The sequence below is a fragment of the Petaurus breviceps genome, unplaced genomic scaffold (assembly GCF_028583685.1).
Source record: "Petaurus breviceps papuanus isolate PSGF00001 unplaced genomic scaffold, PetGlider_PUasm1.0 98, whole genome shotgun sequence".
In the NCBI taxonomy this organism is placed as follows: Eukaryota; Metazoa; Chordata; class Mammalia; order Diprotodontia; family Petauridae; genus Petaurus; species Petaurus breviceps.
The window spans coordinates 42,190,910-42,199,767 of NW_027187460.1; the positions used below are offsets into that span (position 1 = coordinate 42,190,910).

General features: G+C 38.4%; 1 pseudogene; it reads right to left on the reverse strand.

Moving 5' to 3' along the window:
- Positions 1 to 327: 327 nt before the first annotated feature.
- Positions 328 to 2,099, reverse strand: LOC138156061 (heat shock factor protein 1 pseudogene; annotated as a pseudogene).
- Positions 2,100 to 8,858: the final 6,759 nt, after the last annotated feature.

The window sequence follows — 8,858 nt, forward strand, 5'->3', positions numbered from 1 at the left end:
GATGGCTTTCACTTTCTGGTTTTGGGACTCAGTCTTTTGGTATCTTAATAAATTTTCTAGCTTATTCCCCCATATGGCAAGCATGAAGTATTTTGTGATGGATAATTATATCAGCATATCTGTAATCTCCATAGGCATTGTGAATATGGCATTGCTGATACACAGGTTCCCTCCAACAGGCTTGTCTGGCCCCAGATTAGATTTCTGGCAATTTCTCTGAGCATAAAAGCAAGGGACAGTGCCCCTATCCCACCCTCAGGAAGACTGGCAAGGAAGGGAGGGGGACCCTGATGCCTGGATCATCCCCCTCCCAGAGGAAGAGGGGCCTTAGGAGATGGCAGGGTCCTTGGCCTTGGCAGGCTCAGACCCAGACAGCAGGGAGATGGTGGGGTCATCAGTGTAATCATACCCCTCCAAGATGTAAGGCCCCTCCCCCCAGTTTGAAGAAGATGGGCAGGTCATTTCCTGTTGTATCCCAAGTGCAGGAGTCTACCAGGAACAAGGGCTGGGCTATGTAGTGCACCAGCTGCTTCCCTGAGTCTGCACCACCTGTCTCAGTCTCCAGAGGCTTTGGTTGCTCCTGGGAGGAGAGGAGGTCCTGGATTTGTAGGGGTTGGGGAGTGAGAGGACTAGCCAGGCTGCTGTCCAGGTCAGGCAGGCTGATGTCTGTCACAGACATTGAGGGGCTAAAGAGATCGAGCAGGGTGCTGGTGTCTACACTGAAGTCATTAGTGGGTGGTTAGCATGTTCTGTACGTTGTCCAGTTTGGAGTCCATGGTATCCAGGTGCTCCCTAAGCTCATTTTTGTCAAGGCAGGCTACACTGAGGCACTTCTTGGGAGTCTGGAGGGAATCTGGAGCTGGAAAGGAGATGGCCCTACCCATGGTGCCAGAAACAGAGGCAGCATTGCTGGGCTCACTCTCCTGAAGAATGGAGTCAATGAAGGTGCAAGGGGGCAGGCAGGACTCTACCCCCAAGGGTGGTCTGGCCTGTTCTTCTTAATCTGGGGGCTTAGTGGTGGGCTGAGGGCCTCCTCCTTGATTAATATCATTGGGCTGATCCACTATTGGCTGCAGAGTCTGAGGAATATAGGTTGGAGCCACTATAGGTTGGGGAAGAAGCCTTGTAAAGAGAGGAGTCATGGACGTGCTCTAAGGAGTACTGGCGGCTGTACTTGGGCATGGAATGTGCTGAACTGCTATCATTCAAGGGGATCTTCCTCTTCACCCTGAGGATCCAGTTTGACTGGACAAGAGAAATCAGGAACTGGATCAGCTTGTTGACTACTTTTTGCTGCTGGTTATGCTTCTGCCGAAGGCTGGAAATATCTCTCCATAGGGCTTCATTATCATGTTTCATGGTCATGACCTTGGAGTCCATACTCTCCTGTTTGCCCTTCATCATCTGAACATCTGTTAGCAGCTTGGTGACATTGTCCTGTCTAACCTTTATATCATTATGCTTTATCCTGGAGACACTGGTCACTTTCTTCTTGATGTTCTCTAGGAGCCGCTCCTGGCCCTGGATAAAGTACGGGTGCTGAAACTATGTCATCTTTCTCTGACTTCACCAGGCCACCTTGTTCAATATGGATAACCTTCCGAAAACCATACATATTGAGTTGCCGAAGGAAGCTTACCATGTTGCTGTGCTTGGAGTACTTTGGCAAACTGGTCTTGGTCAAAAACATGGAAGCTGTTCCCACTAGGACTCCAGCAGATTAGCGGGCCTGTCTCGGGATCGCTCACTAAGGTCCACAGCTTGGTCAGGAAAGCAGGGACGTTGCTTTTTGTTTACCGTTTTCTGTTTACTGGGGCCCCGGGCAACTCCATTCCGGGCCGGCTGGCTGGGCAGGGCAGGGAGGTGGGCACCGAGGGAGGCGGGCAGGGCAGGGCAGGGAGGGGAGGAGAGGGCCAGCCTGCTGCGAGTGGACCGCGTAGGGAGGGGAGGAAGACTGCTGCTTAGCGCCACTGCCTCTGGAGCTGAAAGGGATTCGCTGCCTAGGTTTCAGGCACCTTAGCTGACTCCGCCACTGCCGCAGCCGCTACCGCCTCCCGCTGCACAAACAGAACTTGGGGGCCCAGTGTGGCCGCCACCATCTTGCGATGGGCTTGCCGCAGGTCCAGGAGAGAAAATTTAAAAAATTAAAAACTTAAAAAGTATTTGGAGGAGTTTGTGGGAAAATTCAGACCAGTCCCTACCTTTACTATGCCATCTTGACTCCATTCTATATTAAATTTTCAAGATTTACTTTGCTAATTTTTAAATTAACTATTTTCTAGTTGTATATTTAGATCATTAAAACCACTCTTTCCTATTTGTTAAAGGAATAGATTTTAAGAGATATTATTTTCCTTAAAGATTACTGTTTTCTTATTGTTATTATTTTCTTTTACTTAACAATGGATTGTTTCCTTTTTGTTCTGTTACCTCACATTAAAATGTCATAATTAAGTCTGCGTTTAGATTTTTTTTAGATATTTTCATTTGTGTTCCCTTTAGAAAATGCTATGACTTTGCTACAAATAAAACATATTTTTAAATTTTGAACTTTTACTTGTATTCATAATGCTTTATTATTCTACCACATGATCAATGTTTTCAATAGTACAGTCTGTTGCTCCAGTGTGTATATTGTTTAATCCTTTTATTCCAAAGATTTAGAAGTATCTAATACTCTATTACATTTTCTATTTATCTATTTTTCTTTTATTTTTTTTACTTTCTTTTTGATTTATCCAGGTCTGAGGAAGAATGATTGTATCCTATAATTATTCTTTATTTTGTCTCATAATTCAGTGATCCTTTCCTTTATGAATTTAGGTATAATGACTTTTGGTGCATATCTGCTTAATATTTCTATAGTTTCACTACCAATGGTATATTTTAGCATAATGTAGTTTGCTTTTCATATGTCAATTTTTCCACTGACTTTTACTTTGATTAGTAAAATTTTAATTCCTGCTTTTCTAATCTCTTGATGAAAAACAGATTTTGTTTCAGTCTTTCATTTTCATTCTATTTGTATTTTTTTAGATGCACTTCTTGAAGGAAGGAAATTGTTTTTTTTTCTTTTCATACACTTTGCCTTTCTAATTTCATTGAATTACTCATTCCATGTATTTTAAAGATTTGTACTTTCTTCTATTTGTGTATTTGTCCCCTTCTTTATAGTCAACTCTACTTCCTATGATTTTCTTTGTGTGCACTTTGTGTACACATTTGATGCTGGTCAATTCCCACAGGTTTAAACTCAATAATTCTAAAACTTTCCATCTCACAGTATTCCCCCCTTAACCTCTCCCTCATTCCAAACTTCCCTATTTTTTTTTTGGAGTCACCAATATCCTATGGTATTCCAGGAATAAAACCTTATCATTATGCTGGACTCTACTTTCTCTTTCTCCTTACATAATCAGTTGACAAATTGTCCTCTCCCTATCCTTACAATATTTGTTGGATCATCCGACCTCTCTCTGATCACACATATACCACATTAATTCCAAGTCCAATTATCTCTTTACTAGATTATTTCAACAACTTCTTAAATGATCTCCCTGTTAACAAATTTTTGTGTACTAAAGCCCAACCTCTACATATCACTTTTAAAATAAATTTCCTGGGGGGGCAGTTAGGTGGAGCTGTGAATAGAGCACTGGCCCTGGAGTCAGGAGGACCTGAGTTCAAATTTGACCTCAGATACTTAACACACACACACACACACAAAAAAAAACCTAGCTCTGAAACCTTGGGCAAGTTACTTTACTTCAACTGTCCTGCAAAAAAAAAAAGAAAAAAAAACAGAAAACAAAACCAGAAACAAAAATAAACATTCCTTAATTAGGGATATCACCATATGACTTCTCTACTGAATCAAAATCAGTGGCTTCTTATTTCTTTTATAATAATTTGTAAAATCCTCCATTTATGTTACAGAGACCAACATATCCTGACTTCTAGTATATTTCTGTCTATACTCTACAATACTCTATGTCTTAGATTGCAATCCATCCAACATAGCCTTCCCTCTGATCCTTCCTTACATAAAACAATTAATTTCCTATCTCCTTGCCTTTATGCTGGTAGTCACACATGCCTGATATGAGCTCCCTTTTTATTTCTACCTCACAGAGGCCATCTATTCATTTAAAATTTAATTCAAGGTCTATCTTCTGCATGAAGCTTTTCCTCATTCCCCTATTACCAGTGCCCTTTCTCTCAAAGTATATTCCATTTAACTTTGTATGTTTTTGTATTTGTCCATTTTATATTTATGAGTAGGGATTATTTCATTCTATATGTTTATATCCCTGGAGTTAAGTCCTTTGCATTGGCTATATATATTTTTTTCACCCCTTCTTCCTCTGTTTATATTGTATCTCCTTGCGATTTACATTGTGAAGTATGTAGTAGGTATTTTTAAATGAACACTACGCCTGACAAGTGTCCCCACCTCGTTATCCTTTTCCCAGTGATTTGTGAATACTATATAATATGTAATTGAATGGCTTTTGTTTATGATAATTATCCCCTCATCTGTTGCCCTCTCATGCAGACATCCAAAACCTCCTGTGCCTTGCAGGGCTCACAAGATTTGGCGCTCTGGGCCTTAAAGGAAGGGGAGTTTGTTGGGGCCTGTAGCTCCTTTTTGCGTTTCAGGCAGCCTCTCTGAGTTCAGGTCTGACATAACAAGATACAGAGCAATCAGCAATATGTGCTGATCTCATCTGTAGTCAGGGCACCCTAACCCCTAGGAAGTGCTGAGGCACCCAGATTGTGTGTTGTCATGCAATTTACCTAATTACCTTGAGACTAATCTCTGGGACTAAGGGTAAGTTCTCAGGAGTATGCAAACTGTTCTGGACACAGCCTCCCTGTTCTCTGATTGGCTCCCCCTACCTTCCCTCACAAGCTGTCCAAGAGCTCTGCAAGTGCATTCTTGGGGATTTAAGGGCAAAAGCATGAGGGGGCTGGAGGATAGAGGGAGAGATGTAACAACATGCCTCTCCTGCCAATAAAGCTGTGCCTTTTTCCATTTCCACTGACTCGACTTCTCCTTTATGAGACCATGCAGGATGTAGCCAGCATGTGCACTGAGGACCTGGGAAAGGTAAGTCTCAGCTAGAAATCTTGGGGTCATAACAAATGGCTTCCTGAACAGGGACAAAAAACATATGTGTGGTTTTAAAGGGACCTTTTAGCTGAGCCCCTACACTAGTGGGGAAGATAGAGGAGAAGCCCCAAGGGACTAGGGGAATTCTGAGATTGGCTTGGGATGAAAATATGGAATCTCCCCCTATAATTACGTCAGAGCAAATGGAGATTTGGGCTCAAAAGCTTTATAAGGCAGTTAAAGGCCAGGGACAGACCCTCTCACTTAAGGACCTGTGGAGATTTATTGAAAAAGTGAAAATGTTCTCTCTGTGGATAGAAGACATGGGCTTAGATAAGCAGAAATGGGGCATAGTTATGGAACAAATGACAATTTATTTGGTAAATTGGGAGGCAGCCAGGAGAGAGAGGAGTGAGGGACTAATGGAAGAGGGACTCCAGCATTTCCCTATTTCTGCCTTTTTTTCTATGGAATATATTAATGATATGCTTAACATCAAAAATGAAAGTGCCAAGGGTGGCTCAAGCCAATCACTGTGATACCATTGTCTTTGTTGGAAACAGATAAAAAGAAAATGATCAAGGAAGTTTTACCTAGGACCAAGCATAATATCTGATTTCTGCAAATGATCTTTAACAAATTCTGAGTGCACTCTTCCTGTCATTTTCTCTGTCTGTTTTTTCTATGTGTCTCTTTGTGGAAGAGTGTGAGTAAGTAATCTATCACCCTGTAAGGTTCAATATGCAGCTGGACTTTCCTTGGAATGCTCTTATCTCTTTCCCTACCCCTTCCTGAGGAGCGAGAAGGAGGAAAGAAAAATATTTTATTTTATAGATTATATGATGGTTTTATTAAGTCATAGAGTATAGAAAGAGGTATCAGGAATAACCTATTTGCATTAAAAATGTGAACAGAAGTTTCAAGATCGTTAAAAGTTTGAAAATCTCCTCCTCTTCATTCCACTCTGGCCAAGTGGAGTGAGGAGAAGGTGATAAGAAATAATAAGGGAATTTTCCCCTCATATCAAGGGGCATAGGAACAAGCATTTCTTGCCTCACTTATTAGAAAAAAAAATCTGCATATAAGAATGAAACTGTAAGTCAATTGAATTCATGTGAAAAGTAAAAAATGTCACTCCTAATTTGATGCTAAAGATAAGTCATAATTCATTTTACTATTTGGCATTTAGGCAAATTAGGATATTTTCTTTTTAAACAGTTGGGGTTAAGCAACTTGCTCAAGGTTACACAGCCAGTTATTTCTGGGTGTGGTGGTAACTATCTGAGCCTGGATTCGATCCCAGGTTATCCCAACTCTGGGGCCGGTGCTCTTACTCACTGTGCTACCTGGCCACCCCCAAATTAGGATATTTCCTAAGATTTGATGAGAAAAGTGAGGTTTTTGGGGTTCTCTAGTAGTGAGATAAGGGAGTAGGTGCCACTCCCCAAAATCACTTTTGCTAGAGAGGTCAAAGCTATCACTTTCAAAGAAGTTTTTTAAGGAGTGGGCACATAAAGTTTATTGGAGTAAAAATTAAATCAGCTGAAAACACTTTACAAAAATTTATTAAAGCCCCTCATCCCAGATTAGGCTAAAAGAGAGTGATGAAGACTAATAAGGAATTTGAATTACCCTCCCAATATGACTAACAGGAGAAAGCATGATAAATTTATCAAGGACCCCACTAGCAACAACCCTGGGCATTGAAGCCCACACCTTTAAGCAAGTAGATGAACCACAGCATTCAAAACCCCTAAATACACAAGCAGGCTCTGCATCTATGAGGAGAGGAGAAAAATCTCTACACATGATTAGCCCAATTTTCTATCAATAATTTTTGCAAGTGATGATTTGGAAATACAATCAATGTAACAATGTTATTGTGTTGTTATGGTCTTCCAAATTGTAGTAAAATTCTCTCATTAAAAAAATTGAGGAATCACTCTAAGCCAGAAAGAGTGGTAGATAAGCAAAATTTTTATGTGAATTTTATTGGAAATAAAAGATAAAGAACTTGTTTAAAAAGTTATGTCACTTACATCTTATAATGTTTATGTATGCCATACCTACATCAATTATTTACACATCTACCTGAAGTTAGAGAGGTTTTACAACTACAAGAGTTTAATTATCAGTTATTTGGAACTTGTAAGATTATTAATTTCATTATTTTATGGTTTTAATGCTAAAATCTTAAAATTGATGATTAATTAATATATGTGAAAGGAGGAGACTGGGTGAAAACTTTATTCAGATTAATTCTACTCATTCAGACCATTCCTCCTGCATGTATGATATTTGATGAAGCAGAGGCATCGCCCTCAGCCCCTCCCTAAAGTCCATCTCAATTATTCTTATTTTGTAAAACTGCCAAGGAAACTGTCTGTAGAGGCAAGGTCATTCAGCCTGAGAAAGGAACTTGTTTTAGTTATGTAGTTCCTAAACAATGAATCTAACTTGCTAAGAAAGTTGCAAAATATTAAAAGGATTTCTAACAATTGAGAAAGAAAAACATTAAATGAAATTCCTTATGTAACAAAAATTTAGTAAATCTTTATTGTTTATTACAGCTCCATAGACATAAAATTAATATATAATTGGATATGAGTTGTGATTGGTGAAAAATTGCTACTTAAAATAAAAAAGCATTTAATATATTTAAATTCATATCTTATTTTTCTTTCTATAGCAAAATTTCTATGATCAGAATAATTAGTCAGTAAAAATATGAATTCTTTTGTGTTATCTCATTGGGAAAACTAATATTATTTTTTTATCAAGAATTAGAATATATACAGTAACTTATACAAACTCCTTAGGCTCACTTTATAATATCTCCATTGTTTAGAGGGATCCTAATACTAATAGCTTTTTATAAGTGCTTTGATCAGCTTCTTAATTGTTGCCAATATAAAGATTCAATTACTATACCTTTTTTGACTAAAAATTTTGTGATATTTAAGAATTCTGCAATAGTTTGTCAATAAATACCTTGAGAATCTATGTTACTTATGTTACACCAATTTGGTTGAAATGAATCTCACTCTTAAAAGTTTTGGTTTTGCTTTTAGAATTTACAAGAAAACTTATGGCTAAGTTAAAGTAAAGTAGAGCAGATTTTGCTATTTTGATTCCAATGTATACTCATTCCATTGCCTAAGCAAGATTTAAAGTAGTGTCTGAACTTATTATAAATAAAAGATTCAATTTCTGAAATATCTCTTTCTTCCAAAGTGAATATAATCAGAGGATAAACAAGCTTAGCGTAACAAGGATGTAGGTCTACTATTCAGTTGTAAAGTTCTAGTCAAGAACTTCTTTTTTTCTATCAGCTTCCTGGAATTACAAGCTAATTAATTCTAATTATATTAGCATTAATCCTAATAATGATAAAGTTATTAATATTTGCTTTACTTCTACCCACTAGGCACAGCTTCCTGATATGCTATTATTGTTAAATGATTTTTCTTTTCCCTTAATATTGAGTCAGATAACAAATATTCTGTATACATATGCCAACACATATTGATACTGCTAAACTTAAAAACACTCAGAATACAGAACTTTTTAAACTTTTTCAGAATTTACAAGCTTTTATGACATAGAGGCCACTACCTATATTGCAATTCATTCTTCACTTCCTAGGTCTCTTTATCTAAAAAACATGACTATTAAACAAAAGTTCAAGTTTCTCCAACTTTTCCCCCAAATATTCATAGAACTACATTAGCTTACCCTTATTTTC